The sequence below is a fragment of the Podarcis tiliguerta genome, assembly GCF_965153285.1.
Source record: "Podarcis tiliguerta genome assembly, chromosome: 17".
Classification (NCBI taxonomy): domain Eukaryota; kingdom Metazoa; phylum Chordata; class Lepidosauria; order Squamata; family Lacertidae; genus Podarcis; species Podarcis tiliguerta.
Genome location: NC_139550.1, coordinates 8,109,802 through 8,125,554, shown reverse-complemented (window position 1 = coordinate 8,125,554; position 15,753 = coordinate 8,109,802). Strand labels below are relative to the sequence as shown.

The 15,753-nt window shown below is 43.5% G+C and overlaps 1 long non-coding RNA gene across 1 annotated transcript; it reads right to left on the bottom strand.

Moving 5' to 3' along the window:
* Positions 1–13,489: 13,489 nt before the first annotated feature.
* On the bottom strand, positions 13,490–15,340 carry LOC310668177. Its single transcript, XR_014506645.1, has 3 exons — positions 15,274–15,340; positions 14,588–14,726; positions 13,490–13,543 (listed from the first exon to the last, which is right to left on the bottom strand). It is a non-coding gene; the product is annotated as an uncharacterized lncRNA (long non-coding RNA).
* Positions 15,341–15,753: the final 413 nt, after the last annotated feature.

Below are 15,753 nucleotides of genomic sequence, written 5' to 3'. Positions count from 1 at the left end.
AATCAGGCATGTCCCAAAGATCGTTTCGGGGGTCTAATCTGGCCTGCCGATCAGTTTAATCCAGCCCCTGTGGCAGTCTCTCTCTTGGGGTAAAATCCTAATAGAGGCTCAACAACTTTGGGGTAAAATCATAAAAATAGCTCAAAAACTTCAATCCTAAAACAATTTTGGTCAGCCCTCACACATGTTCACTTCATCAAATTTGGCCCTCTTTGAAAAAAAGTTTGGGCACCCCTGGTTTAATTACTCAGTGCTGTGGGTTAAACCACAGAGCCTAGGACTTGCTGATCAGAAGGTCGGCGGTTCGAATCCCCGCGATGGGGTGAGCTCCTGTTGCTCAGTCCCTGCCCTGCCAACCTAGCAGTTCGAAAGCAGCTCAAAGTGCAAGTAGATAAATAGGTACCGCTCCGGCGGGAAGGTAAACGGCGTTTCCGTGCACTGCTTAGAAGCGGCTTAGTCATGCTGGCCACATGACCCAGAAGCTGTACGCCGGCTCCCTCGGCCAGTAAAGCGAGATGAGTGCCGCAACCCCAGAGTCGGCCACAACTGGACCTAATGGTCAGGGGTCCCTTTACCTTTACTCTCTAGTAGGCATGGATGAATATCTGTTTCTCACTTTCCCAGTATTTAAGCTCATGCCATTTCTGCATCTGTTTGCAAAAACATACCCATGTGAAAATTAGTGCACACTTTTGTACATGTTTCTCCTAATACTTTGAAAGCAATTTCCACAATGCAATGCATTCTTAATATGTTATCCACACTAACACACTTTCTGTGTGCATTTTCCCTAATAAGCTTTTTTTTAGCATCTTTTGTTCGGCAAGAATAGCTGTGCTTTGGTTTGCATATTGGTTCCGGAAGTACAGGCTAAGCAGTTTTACATTAAAATGCAAACTAAAATTCCATTCCCACCCATACCTATGCATTAGAATGGCAGCCTCAGTTCATTGAAAGCAACAGGGATTCTGGCAGCCAGTTGTTCTGAGGGCGTTAAATAGCGCTTAAATGAGCAATTTTAACTAGATTGGGGCTCAGGATTTAAGAGTAACTGGTGTCAGTAGGAATATTTTGTTCAAGGAAATCAGAATCCAATTTAAAAGGCTGCAGGTGTCTGTGACTGATCATTTATATGAAAGAGAAACTAACACTAAATTTAAAAGCAGCTAGACAGAACAAGTTACTTGTGAACATTATAGAATCCACATGATGAATGAGAGACTGCCCAGAAAAACTTGACAGTATTTGCTCAACCCAAATTCAGCAATTTACCAGATAATTCAATTCTTGGTCTCTGAAGTCTTTCAAGACCTATCTGCATATAAGCCCTACAGAAATCAGTGGGGATTCTTTCTGAGTAAGGAAATCAGCCCTGAGTGCTCACTGGAAGGACAGATCCTGAAGCTGAGGCTCCAAGACTTTGGCCACCTCATGAGAAGAGAAGACTCCCTGGAAAAGACCCTGATGTTGGGAAAGATGGAGGGCACAAGGAGAAGGGGACTACAGAGGACGAGATGGTTGGACAGTGTTCTCAAAGTGGAAGACAGGAGTGCCTGGCGTGCTCTGGTCCAGGGGGTCATGAAGAGTTGGACACGACTAAATGACAACAGATATTTATATAGCAAGGGGTATTTAATGCTACAAAAGTGATTTGATGGAACAGTTTTTGATACTGGTAGAAATGTGCAGTGGAAATTAACTGGTTCTGATATAAAATTATATTTGCCCAAACATTTCTAAACACAGTGACGTTCTAAACACAGTAGGTTCATTTCCTACTAAAAAGAGGTGTTTCTGTGTCTGTCTAAGAAACAGGCTTTGGGGAGGGGATGCAGAGGGGTCCAGTCTGTTAAGAACAATGTGCACCTCTTTAGACATGCATTCTAGCGCACGATGGGCAATGCGTTCTCCTTTTTTCATATGCTTTAGTGATAATATGAATGAAACAAACCATATTTTGTAAGCAAGTCCGTAACATTCAGCCTTCAACTGATAAAGGGTAATGCTATGAAACAAAACGTAAGTTTTCCATGTATGGAAGATTAAAAGGGAGTTGTTCAAAGTGATGGTCTGCAAACAATTGAACTGAAAAGGACCTTTTTATAAATGTGTTCAGGCAAAACTGCTTGATCCTGCTCCAGGATAAAGGATTAGCATTTCAGAGCTAGAACGAGTAAGTCTTCACTGCCCCACCCCTCCTCAACACGTTTAGTTGTACTGCTTGCAGATCCTATCAATTTACATGGCACTTTACAGAATATTATAAGCACAAAAAAAAAGCCAAAGTATTGGACCAGGGCATTTACAATCTAAATGTTCCCATTGAGGTTGGCAAAAAAAGGAAAGAAGAACTGAGCACGTAACAAAGGATGAATGGTAAGCAAACACAATCATACATAATTGGCCGCCATTTTTGCCACTCATTCCTATTCTAGACCACCCACAGTTTTACTTTACTGACAAGTATAAATAATTCCCACAATGGGCAAAGGCTGGTATAATAAAACTGAAAGGTATTTTCCCAGGAGGACAACTGATTGCTATGGATAATCTGGTAAAACAATTAAACAATGTCCGAAATGATTGAATTCAATTGCTTCAATTACACTCGTTGGCTAGGATGCTAGTCTGTAATGGTGAAAGACTGAGATCCTTGACAGCATTTGAGACTCTGCACACATCCAAATATGGAATCTAAGGGGGTAGCCTCATCCATAGATAAAATCTTATGGGTAACTCCCACGATCTCAGTGGTATGGGAAGAGGACCTAGGTCACCAGACTGAAGAGTATGAATGGGTCAAAATCTGTTCCAAACTCCCGTCTAAGGACAATTTGAGCTAGGCTGCCAGAAGCCTCAATGAAAGTCATTTGTATGTGGCGTTGGACTTCTCTTCATCTTTCTAGGGTTAACCATACACTCTCACTGGAGGGGCTGTTATTTAATAGGTATGTTCCTGCACATGTGGTGGGAATGTCTGTGGCTAATAGTATTTTTGGTTTAATATATTCTCCATAGTTACAGCTATTCGAGTACAGACCCTTACTCCTGATCCCACTCTTGCTCTCCTGTCTTTGGATTATTATTATTATTATTATTATTATTATTATTATTAATAATATTATTAATATTTATAGTAATATTTATTGTTAATAAAGTTAGCATTTTTATTCAGGTGAATTGTTACCTCACAGGCGGGCTAGCCCTGACTAGGATCTTATTACCATTTGTGGTGGAACTGCAAGAAGGTTCAAGGTTTTTAGAGCTTAAAAATACATAAAGTAACTCTTATTACAGGTCAAATGGTTCCCTATGATCAAAGGCTAGTATTATTAAACCTTTTTGAAAAACTTTTTGTTTAGGGTTTTTATGATAGCCACCAGACAAGTTGTAGATCAAAATTGGAAGGCAGTTGCTAATTTGACACTGGAGGAATGGTGTGAGAAGATCTGGAACATAGTGCTCATGGAAGAACTATCTAAGCAGCTTCAGATTCTAAAAATACACCAAAGATGATTTTGAGGAAACATTGTGGGGGGCAAAGATGCCACCATTGACCCCTAGCAATTTCTTGAGTAACCTGCTGAAATAATGAACTAGGTATTACTTAATACCTACAATTGTTCTCATTACACTGGTACCTCAGGTTAAGTACTTAATTCGTTCTGGAGGTCCGTTCTTAACCTGAAACTGTTCTTAACCTGAAGCACCACTTTAGCTAATGGGGCCTCCTGCTGCTGCCGTGCCGCCGGAGCCCGATATTTCTGTTCTTATCCTGAAGCAAAGTTCTTAACCTGAAGCACTATTTCTGGGTTAGCAGAGTCTGTAACCTGAAGCGCATGTAACCTGGAGCGTATGTAACCCGAGGTACCACTGTATTGACACATGATTTGTTAAATAACTTACCTCTGTGTGAATGATACCTATACATGGGATGGATGGAGGAAGGACGGAGGAGGGAATAGGGGCTTCTTTTGAAATAGACAGTTTATCTGTATTTGCAACTGAAAATGCATAGAGACTATAAAAAGGGTGCTGAGAGTTGTTAGGAGACACACACACATGCACACCAGCTATAATCCCCAGAGCTCCCTGGGAAGAGGGTTGATTGTTAAGCTACTCTCAGAAGCAGTCTGCTGACAACACACAGAACCCTTAACCAGCTACATTTCCCAGGATCCTTTGGGGGAACGACTGTTTAAAGTACGGCTGGATGAATCCCTAGCCGGAATTAAGATTGCTGGAAGAAATATCAACAACCTCCGATATGCAGATGACACAACACTGATGGCAGAAAGTGAGGAGGAATTAATGAACCTTTTAATGAGGGTGAAAGAGGAGAGCGCAAAATATGGTCTGAAGCTCAACATAAAAAAAAAACGAAGATCATGGCCACTGGGCCCATCACCTCCTGGCAAACAGAAGGGGAAGAAATGGAGGCAGTGAGAGATTTTACTTTCTTGGGCTCCATGATCACTGCAGATGGTGACAGCAGCCACGAAATTAAAAGACGCCTGCTTCTTGGGAGAAAAGCAATGACAAACCTAGACAGCATCTTAAAAAGCAGAGACATCACCTTGCCAACAAAGGTCCGTATAGTTAAAGCTATGGTTTTCCCAGTAGTGATGTATGGAAGTGAGAGCTGGACCATAAAGAAGGCTGGTCGCCAAAGAATTGATGCTTTTGAAATATGGTGCTGGAGGAGACTTGAGAGTCCCATGGACTGCAAGAAGATCAAACCTATCCATTCTGAAGGAAATTAGCCCTGAGTGCTCCCTGGAAGGACAGATCCTGAAGCTGAGGCTCCAAGACTTTGGCCACCTCATGAGAAGAGAAGACTCCCTGGAAAAGACCCTGATGTTGGGAAAGATGGAGGGCACAAGGAGAAGGGGACAACAGAGGACGAGATGGTTGGACAGTCTTCTCAAAGCTACCAGCATGAGTTTGACCAAACTGTGGGAGGCAGTGGAAGACAGAGGTGCCTGGCGTGCTCTGGTCCAGGGGGTCACGAAGAGTCGGACACAACTAAACGACTAAACAACAACAACAAAATATGATACTGGTAAAATGTATAGTTGAGATGGAGCCTAAGGTGGCCGATGGTGCCTTGCACCCACTGGGATGAGTAGAGAAGAAGGCAGGGAGGCCAACAGTAAGTCGAGTCAGAGCACTGGTTTAAGCAAGAGGTCAGACAGTGCTTAGTGGGCAGTGCCCCATATGACCTAATGAACCAGCCTCCACTGTATCTTAATTTATTCAAAAAATATGTCATCCGTCTCCAGCATTCACCCACCCACTTTTTCTTCTTCCCCCAGTGAAGTTCCTTTTTCTAAGAATAGCATCCTTTAAAGTAGGTGAGTAATCAACCACCAACACTTAGTAAGTTGCTTTGCCCAAATGTGAAATGAGAACATGGCGTCACAACATACTGGATTCTAGCTAGTCAGTCAACATAGCATGGAACAGTTTTTATTTCAAAATTTTGGTGTACAAAAATTCTAGTTAGCAGTTCATTTACCTGTAATGTGAAATTTCACGAGACTTCCTGTCATAGTACTTGTTCAACTTCCTGGTCAGTGTGTCCTCTAAACCCTCCATGAGAGGCTCTGAAGGACAGCCAAGCATTAGAAGACAGAAAGAGTGTCTATTAAAGGGGAACATGATTCAGTGAGGACTCCATAACAGAGAGCTCTGAGTACGCTCCCAAAACTGGAAATCCCAGGATTCTTTGGGGAGCTGTGACAGTCAAAGCAGCATAAAACTGTCAAGCTAGATAGTTTGGGATGTTAAGTATTATAACCAGTCATTTTTATGCCCAAGACAGGCTTTCTTTTCTACAGGAAAAAAACCCTCTCCACCAAACATGGATCACACAGCTTTAAAAAATGGTATCAGAATTTACACGCTACATGTAAAGGTAAAGGGACTCTTGACCATTAGGTCCAGTTGTGACCGACTCTGGGGTTGCGGCACTCATCTCGCTTTATTGGCCGAGGGAGCTGGCGTACAGCTTCCGGGCAGTGGCGTAGCGTGGGGGGTGCAGGGGGGGCCAGCCGCAGCGGACTCAACATCTGGGGGGGAGCTCGCACTCGCAGCTCTCTGCCCCTACCGGGTTAGGGGGCGGAAATTACTTGCCTTGCCCCGGGTGCTGACAACCAACGCTACGCCACTGTTTCCGGGTCATGTGGCCAGCATGACTAAGCCGCTTCTGGCAAACTAGACCAGCGCACAGAAACGCTGTTTACCTTCCTGCTGGAGCGGTACCTATTTATCTACTTGCACTTTGAGGTGCTTTCGAACTGCTAGGTGGGCAGGAGCAGGGACCGAGCAACGGGAGCTCACCCTGTCGCGGGGATTTGAACCGCCGACCTTCTGATTGGCAAGTCCTAGGCTCTGTGGTTTAACCCACAGCGCCACCCGCGTCCCTTATGCTACATGTAAAGATATGTTTAAGAAAATGTGGATGAAGCAGGAAGGGTGAAACATGACTTCAGAGGAAGGGTGTCCTCCCTGGCCAATTCACACACACATCGCACAAACACATATTTAAACCATGAAGGGGCACTTTTCCTTACAGTTTAAATTCTCCCATGAGTGAGAGTTGAGATTCTAAGAACACTTGCCTGAAGGCACACTTCCTCTGACCACAATACACCCGCTCCCCTAGCTGAAAGGAACTGAGAGGGAGGGGATCTCCAAGTCCATCCTCCTGCCCCTGAAGGGAAGCAAGTGATCGTGACAGATCTGCTCAAAAATTATTGTGGAAATCCTCACACGCCCCAGCCCACAGCGATATGAGTCACAGGCCTCTGGTCTCCCCCCTCCCCCAATGGAATGTGGAAGCTAAATCTGCTTTTTTCGCCCTGTGAGGCATAGAACCAATGCCAAGCTGAGACCCTCTGCTTCCCTCACTAAGGCACTGGTATCCAACTTTCCATATGCCATGTCTGCTGTCAACATATTGCACAGGCTACATTAGCAGCTTAGAACACAGATATTTGCGCTGGGAGGAGATTCTCTTTAAATGCTACAAATCTTCTTCCACGTATGAAAAAAGGCAGTATACATTAAACATTTGAAATGTAGCATATATATATAATGTCCTGAATTCACAGACTGTAACAACTCCCTGGTGAAATTTTGTATTAAAAAGCTATGCTTTGTGATTTTTGTGCACATAATTTTTGAGAAAAGAAGTCCCGGTGCAACAGATTTGCTCTGAAGGATCAGAACTGGCTAGGTTGATTTTGTCATGGCTGGCAAAAGGGAGGGGATTGCTAAGTTTCACAGTAGATCCTGGTTCAAATTGGAACTCAGCCATGAAGCTTACTGGGTGACTTTGGCCCAGGGCTGTTGCAAGGATAAAACAGGAGAAGATCAGGCATGCCGCCATATCTCCCCGTAGGAAAGGTCAGATATAAACATAAATGAATATAGCAGATCTGTGGCACAGCTGTAAAAATTCCTGGCAATTATCATTCTCTGTGATCAAGTAACTTATGCACTAAATGGTGTCATACTTACAAATGCACCCAGTATCATTATTTCTGCCCAGATCAGGGAAAGCAGTCATACCGGAATTACAGTACAATTCTAATCAAGTCTACTCAGAAATAAGCATATTAAAATCAATGGGGCTTACTTCCAAGCAGGTGGGGTTAGGATTGCAGCCTTAGCTGTCCTGTTGGTATTCTGTGGGGCTGGAATGTTTTTCTCTATTTAAACTTCAAAGGAAGGAAGGAAAAACACAGCTACTGGGATTTCTGTAAACCTCTGGATAGTAGAAATCCTAAAGCAATAAGGACCCTTCGCATCCCACCAGTCACAAATATGAAGAGAGGCAGCATACATTTAAAGTGCGTTCAATAGATATTTAAATCACACAACTTCCCAAAAAGAATCCTGGAAACTGATGTTTCCCTCTCACAGTCCTATGATTCCCAGTAAAAGCTAAAGGTAAAGGGACCCCTGACCGTTAAGTAATCGCAGAAGAAGCCCATAATTCCTGCTCCGGGGTGAGGTGAACAATGTCTTGACATGTTTGATGGTGTCTTTTATCACTTCACTGACAATCCAAATGTGGCAAAGGATGTTGTTCTTCCCCACCCATCTTTTGGGAACCATTAATATCTCATTGAGAGCCAGCCAGCATGGCTGAGCTTCACATGATGGTGGCAGGAAGCCAAGACTAAAAGTAACTTGCAGTAATGAGATTGAGATCAAAGTTGCTTTCTCTACGTTGTCCTTGAGGGTTTTTTTTTTAATGTTTAATGTTTTATTCTGTTTTTATATATGTTGGAAGCTGCCCAGAAGAGCTGGGGGAATCCAGTCAGATGGGCGGGGTATAAAGACTAAAATTTCTTCTTCTTCTTCTTCTTCTTCTTCTTCTTCTTCTTCTTCTTCTTCTTCTTCTTCTACTACTACTACTACTACTACTACTTCTTCTTCTTCTTCTTCTTCTTATTTAATGTTGCAGTTGTTGTTTAGCCGTTTAGTCGTGTCCGACTTTTCGTGACCCCATGGACCAGAGCACGCCAGGCACTCCTGTCTTCCACTGCCTCCCGCAGTTTGGTCAAACTCATGCTGGTAGCTTCGAGAACACTGTCCAACCATCTCGTCCTCTGTCGTCCCCTTCTCCTTGTGCTCTCCATCTTTCCCAGCATCAGGGTCTTTTCCAGGAAGTCTTCTCTTCTCATGAGGTGGCCAAAGTATTGGAGCCTCAGCTTCACGATCTGTCCTTCCAGTGAGCACTCAGGGCTGATTTCCTTCAGAATGGATAGGTTTGATCTTCTTGCAGTCCATGGGACTCTCAAGAGTCTCCTCCAGCACCATGTTATTTAATAGGACGTCCCTATTTTCATCGGAGAAAGGTTGGAGGGCATGGCAATGGCAACAAGGCCAGAAGATTTCAGGGATGGGCAGTGGGGCCTCAGCAGGTACCCAGTGACTACTAACCCTGGAGGCTGGCCCAGGACTAGAGGAGTCAATGGTCTGAGGCAGCTTGACAGCAGGAGAACCCTGCACAATCATACACCAAAGATTAGGAGAAAGGTCAGGGGATCTTGTGTCCCAGCACCTCATTTCTAAGAGTGCTTTCATCCCTGCATATTAAAGTCACAATGGCACGAAATCCAAATAGACTGCTGCCGCCCAGTCATCAGCTACCAGATATGAATCTTGACATTTCCATTATGCAACTGCCAGAAGAACTGCAGTGCAGTATCTTAGCGTCACGTACTCAGGTTAAGTCTGCCCTCATCTGAGCTTTCCCAGTAGTCCACACATTTCCATTTTGCATGTAAAGGAACCTGCAAAGGAGCATGTTTATGGCATTCTATAGAAAGAGGAAAAAATGGATTTGCATGTCCTTACCTCACAGCTGCCCTGAAAACTTTGGCTCCACCAAATGCACAGGGTCAGCGTCTCACGTGTCTAGCAGGACATAGCACTCATGCTTCAGGCTGAAGGGTCCAGTGAAATATAGTTTGGATGCAGCCTATGGGATGTGGTCTCCATCTGGGCCTTCTCAATAGGGTGGACAGATCAAAGCCTTCAAAATGAGACAATGCAATTTGCATGCTGCGCATGACCAGCAAGATAGTGACACCAATTAAATGGGCTATATTAGCATTTGACTCTCTCTTTTTTTGCAATTTCTATCCACTACTGTGTTTCTCCAGTAATTCAGGCACTGGTGACTTCAAAATTGGGATCACAGCAGTGGGCATCCCTTGGGCTTGATCCAGAAGCTGCAGAATGCTGCAGTGTGGTTGCTGAGGGAAACTCTGTCAGCATCTAACAGCTCTGCAAATGTTCTCAGGATGCTTTCTTTTGCTGGGTGCATTTAAACAGAGGCTGGAGGACCACCTGTTAGGGATGCTGGTGTTGCACCTTGTATAGTACACCCTGGATTAAACTGGGTTTGGTCTGGATCGCCTTCAGGATGCAAGCAGCTTCCGTTTCAGTCACGACTGATATTTGTGCAACCACGCACACAGGCATCGCGCCAAACCAAGAAGTGTAATGAAAATGTCAAGGAAAGGGGTGGGGCGCTTGCAGGCTTTTTCAACTGTGTTTCAGATATTCATTACTTCACTTAAGAGAGTTGCCTATACGGTGGTACCTCCGGTTAAGTACTTAATTCGTTCCAGAGGTCCGTACTTAACCTGAAACTGTTCTTAACCTGAAGCACCACTTTAGCTAATGGGGCCTCCTGCTGCTGCCACGCCGCCAGAGCACAATTTCTGTTCTCATCCTGAAGCAAAGTTCTTAACCTGAAGCACTATTTCTGGGTTAGCGGAGTCTGTAACCTGAAGCGTATGTAACCTGAAACGTATGTAACCCGAGGTACCACTGTACCTTATGAATCTATACACATAACTAGTGCCTTTGGTTATTCCCACACCACCCCGGCCAACTTTCCTCCTCACATTTCAGAAACATGAATTGGGGGCGGGGAGTTGAAATTCTCCCAGGGAGACATAGTCCTCTTTCTGAACATTCACTCAATTCATGCAAATTGCATGTCTGTATGTTTAAAGCAGCAGCGATATTCCAGAGTCCCTGGACAGGACAGAGAACTACCCCCTTTCTATTCTCCAGGGGACACTTCCCTGTCCATGCACTTGTGTTTTGGTTTCTGGGTCAGATGAGGACAAACATTTGCAAACGCTGCCATGTGTCTTGCGGCTGCAGAGGCGGGTGAGAACTATCAGGACCCCGTGCTGCTCTGGGAGTGACCAATGTAACTTTTTCCATGGGCTTCTTGGCAGCGCTGCAAGGCTCCTTCCTTGCAGATTATGTAAACTAAGAGAAGGAAGGAGAGGAGTCTATATACACTGTGAAATGGCAGCTCCGAAGCTTCCTTGTACTGTTTTCTTTTGTAAACAGTGCACAATCTTTGCCCTTTTGCATTGACGGCATTTTCACTTTCCACGTAATTTAAATAAGAGTCGCTTGCTTGTATGCTTTGCTCCTTATAAGCAAACAACAGTGGGAAATCAGGAGACTTTCTTTTTAAATGTGTTATCGTTTCTTCCAAGACAACAATGCCCACTTACACCACAAAGAACTCATAACCCACCTACTTTCAGCAGCCAGAAACACCATAATCAGACACTGGAGAGACCCGTCAGGAGTAAGCATGGACCAATGGTACCAAATAGTATGGGAAACAGCCCTACTAGAAAAATTAACCAATAAACTGAAACTGACATGGGGACAAATAGAAGAAGACGCCTTTACCTCGGTATGGTTCCCCTTTATCACATACACAGCCCAACAAGACAATGACAATAATCCACCAACAGCATACAAATCAAAGTGAAAGGTTTCTGGGAAATGATTTATAATGAGATGAAAAAAATGTTGAAATATACTTTTATTAAGAAACCAGAAGCATTTCTATTAGGAATAGTAGGGAATTAAATTAAAAAGAACAATGTGAAAGTATTTAGGTATGCAGTGACAGCAGCAAGAATTTTAATGGCCCAGAAATGGAAACAGGAAGAAATGCCGACTAGGGAAGAATGGAGAATGAAGCTGATGGAATATGCAGAGATGGACAAATTGACGGGAAAAATTCGGAACCAAAGCGATCAGAGATTTACCGAGGACTGGAATAAATTTAGAGTATATCAAAAATGTATGTGAGGAACAACTAACGCTTGTTGGCTTTCAAGAAGCTTTGTGAAAAAGACTGATTGAAATGTTGCTTGAAAGACATGATAAGACTAAGAATGGTAAAGTGCAATATAAATTTAAGAAATGTGAGTAGTAGTGAAAATATGGAAAATTGTCAGATAGGCTGAGGGAAGTCTAAAAGATGTACATGTAAGACGTGAATGTTAAATATGGATGGAATGTATATTGGAAATTGCATAAAAATCAATTATAAAAGAACAAAACAAAACAGCATACAAATCAATATGGCTAACCTGATCCAAAACACCCACCCACCCCACTCACACATGAAAACAAAGATCACCACAGCCCACCACAAACAAACAACCACACCCTAGGCCAGCCCCAACCTCTCTCACCACCAAAGGAACACAAGTGAACAGCAGAGAACCGGCACAAGTAACGCTGATACCGAACCCTACATATGTTAACCAAAATAGAAACACCGCCACCCGACCCCCCAACCCCCACCCATCTTCCCCCCTCCACCCCTTTTCTTCCTAAAGTCTCAACAAATGAAACTGATTTGTAAAAATATTACATGGAAAAAATACAAGAGACATTACACATACTTCTGTAAATCAAGAAAACATTTAATTAAAAAAAGGGCGGGAATGTGTTATCGTTTTTTAAAGCTCCATGCCACTTTGACAGTTTTGTACAGTAACTGCCAACAACGAGGCGGCATTGCCACCTGTGAAGGCAGAGTGGAGGCATCGTGGCCAGTAGCTATCCAATGCCCTCTCCTCCACGAATTTGTGTACTCTTTTAGGTTGTGTTACGGTAAAATCTGGGTGCGAGGCTGCTCTGCCACCCAGCTCGTCGGACTAAGTCCGCGGGTCCCTGCGGAGGAAAATGAGCTCAGCCGGAGACAGGAGCAAACTGCAGAAGATCCAAGTTTATTGCGCAACAGGTTCAAGGCGAGATTGAACAGCGAGAAAGGGGTGACATGAACTTTTGAAACTTCCCTCCATGTCCCAGAATACAGGGCAAAATACATCCCAGTTACATCATGAATACATTAAGAAGAGGTTGGGTTACACAGATTACATCATGAATACATTAAGAAGAGGTTGGGTTACACAGGATTAACATATGGAGGAGGGAGGGGGGAATATGCAGAGCTGGAGATATGTGCAGATAAGCACATCCTGAGTACCGGTGATGAGAAGACAATGGTCCATGTATGCATAGTCTGCCACCTGGCATTGCCCGGAGGAAAGGCTTGGCAGAGTGATTTGACAGGATTAGGGTCTTGACACCTTGCTTGAGGGATTATGGAGGACAGGGGAGGTGTCATGGAGTCCTAGAGAAATTGAGTAAATTGGCATGTTGATTTTCTATGAATTTTATAGATTTTAGTCCCTTTTGACATTGACAATTGGAAATAAATGGATATATTGTAGCGAAGAAGAAGATGAAGAAGACATGCCCCCCCCTTCCGTATCAGTTGGTAACCATTACTACCTCCTTTTTTGCCAATTAATTTTTATTAGTTTTTATTAGTTTTTTATTATTATTATTCAAAATTATAACAAGACATATTATCCAAAAGCATAACATCCTTGCCCCCCCCCATTTTTCCTCCCTCCCCCCTCCCACACAACCCCCCCCCAACTTCCCTCAGTTCCAGTCTTTGGTTTCTCTGAGACTGCTGTTTTCTGCATGTTACAAAGTTGTATGGATCCTCAAACTATTTAGCTAATTATTATCAATAAAAAGATTGTGAATGTTTATTCAAAACCTGCCAAGCAGTCCAGTTCGTTTTGTTGCGTTTTCAGATACTTTGTAAAGGGTTCCCATTCATCCTTAAAGTCACAGTTATCCTTGTCCCGTAGCTTATATGTCAGTTTTGCCAGTTCTGCATAGTCCGTCTGTGGTAACGTAACCGTCCACTTGCCCTCTGCCACTCGGCCACACTGCCCTGTCTCTGCTCTCCGGCCAGACAGGACCCCCTGAGTAGCCCAGGCAAGCGGGGGTTACTACTTTACAAGACAGGACAAAATATGCTGGTAGCTGCCACCACCCCTTTAACCCGGGGAACTCCAAGCCACAGCCCCAAGGGGAAAGGCTGCGCCTCAATTAGTACCGGTTTCCCCTAACCCTGCAGTTTGTATCTGCAGGCAGAAATACACACGGTAGGCGTAACCAAGCGTAAGGCAAGGATTAGCTGATTCCCAGAAAGGCACACAACTAAAACAGTTTCTTTTCTTAAAAATTTATTTTAAAAAAGAAGAACATAAGAACACATGCAAACTTGCAGGCACATCACTTGAGGGTTACAGAAGCAAAATAAGAACATTGTAAAATATAACTAACTCTCTACTTACATCACGCTACTTGTAGGTTAGGATAGAAAAGTCTTTAAGTCCGTGGATGAAAAGAACAGCGATTCTCCATCACAATAGGCTGTGATTATTGGCTAATTAGGTGTAGCTTCTAGCCGGGCTCAATGCGGGTTGCAAAGCGCACTTGACCATTCATTTCCCAGGTCTCTTATCTCCAATACACACGTGGCAACGGACCCCCAAGACCAATCATAACTTTAGATTATTTTCAAATTCACCAATGACTGACTTGTTGATTAATCAATCTAACTCTTGGCAGCTGGGCAATTAAGAACCCAGAGCCAGATCAAGGGGTATCCTCCCTTCCTGGATGGTATGCAGATGCAGGCACTTAGGAAGATAACATCAGTGAGAAAATGTGAATAGCATAGGACCCAGGTGCTAGATCCTTCAGTAAATCAGCTTCCTTTCCCACCATAAACTGCTCATCCTGGACGCCTGTTAGTCTGGCGTTAAAGCAACAGGACTTCTTTCCCAGGGTCCTTGTGGCTTGTTGGTTTCCCACAAGGCTTCACTCCCTTACTTGACCAAAGAATGGCTTTCAGAAATATACTAACTTTACTACACCGTCAATTTTTCTTGCCATGATTCTTTAGTTGGGGTTTCTTCAGTCTTCCATCCTTGTGCTACCAGAACTCTCGCGGCCATTGTCACATACATGAAGATTTTTTTTCAACTTTTTTGGCAGGTCTTTCCCTACAATCCCCAACAGTTTTTATTAGTTTTTTATTACTTTTCCAAATTTAACACAAATTAACAACAAATTAATTCAAATTTAACAGAAATTTAAAGGTTGACTTTACACCTGTCTTTCAAGATGCTTATTTTCCCTCCATCCTTTGCTGCTCACAGTAAAATACTTTTTCTTGATTTCTAATACTTTCCCATCCATTCCTATTCCCATGGACTGTGCTTAGACATTTACTGTATTTGAAGGAGATAGCAACGATTATGGGAGGCCTCCTCCCACATCTCCACAATGGTTTTATGCAGTCCTTTTCATCTAGAAAAGGTTGTGAAGTTGTTGAGCTTCCAGACGAGAAGCAAAGCACGGAAAATGTGCTGGTTTTATGTCACACCGTGCTCTGTACGATAGCAATCCTGCCCACCCCCCCCCCAAAAAAAACAACAACCTGATTTCCTGAACAAGAAACAGGAACTATTTTTAACAACAAAACAAACAAGCCTTCAGATTTCAAACGTATTTCTGGCTGCTCCATTTTTATCTATCAGATTTGCCTACCTTGAGTAATTGTGTCACTGTTGCTTAACTTTGCAAGGGGAAAAACCTACAGTCTTGCACCATGATCAGCAAAAATAGAGAGTAACAGTTATGGGAATTCAAATCCATTCTGGCCTTGAAACAGAGGCTGCCTTGGACAATGGTTTCGTTGCATCTGCCAATCTGAAAGCAAGCAAACACAGACACTGAACTTTCTAAGTTGCCAGATCACCTGTAATCAAAGTTGCATCCGCACCTGCCTCACACCTTGCCCAGGTCTCCTCCCAATTCTCCTTGCTTCATGATCATAGCTGTCAACGTTTCCTTTTTTTAAGGGAAATTCCCTTATTCCGAATAGGATTCCTCGCAAGAAAAGGGAAAAGTTGACAGCTGTGTTCATGATCCACCATTTACTGACAGAAGATTGGGAAGCTATTGATCAGGAATTGTTAGAAAACAAAAACAGCACCCTACACAGCAAGCTCCACAGCATGTTTCCCC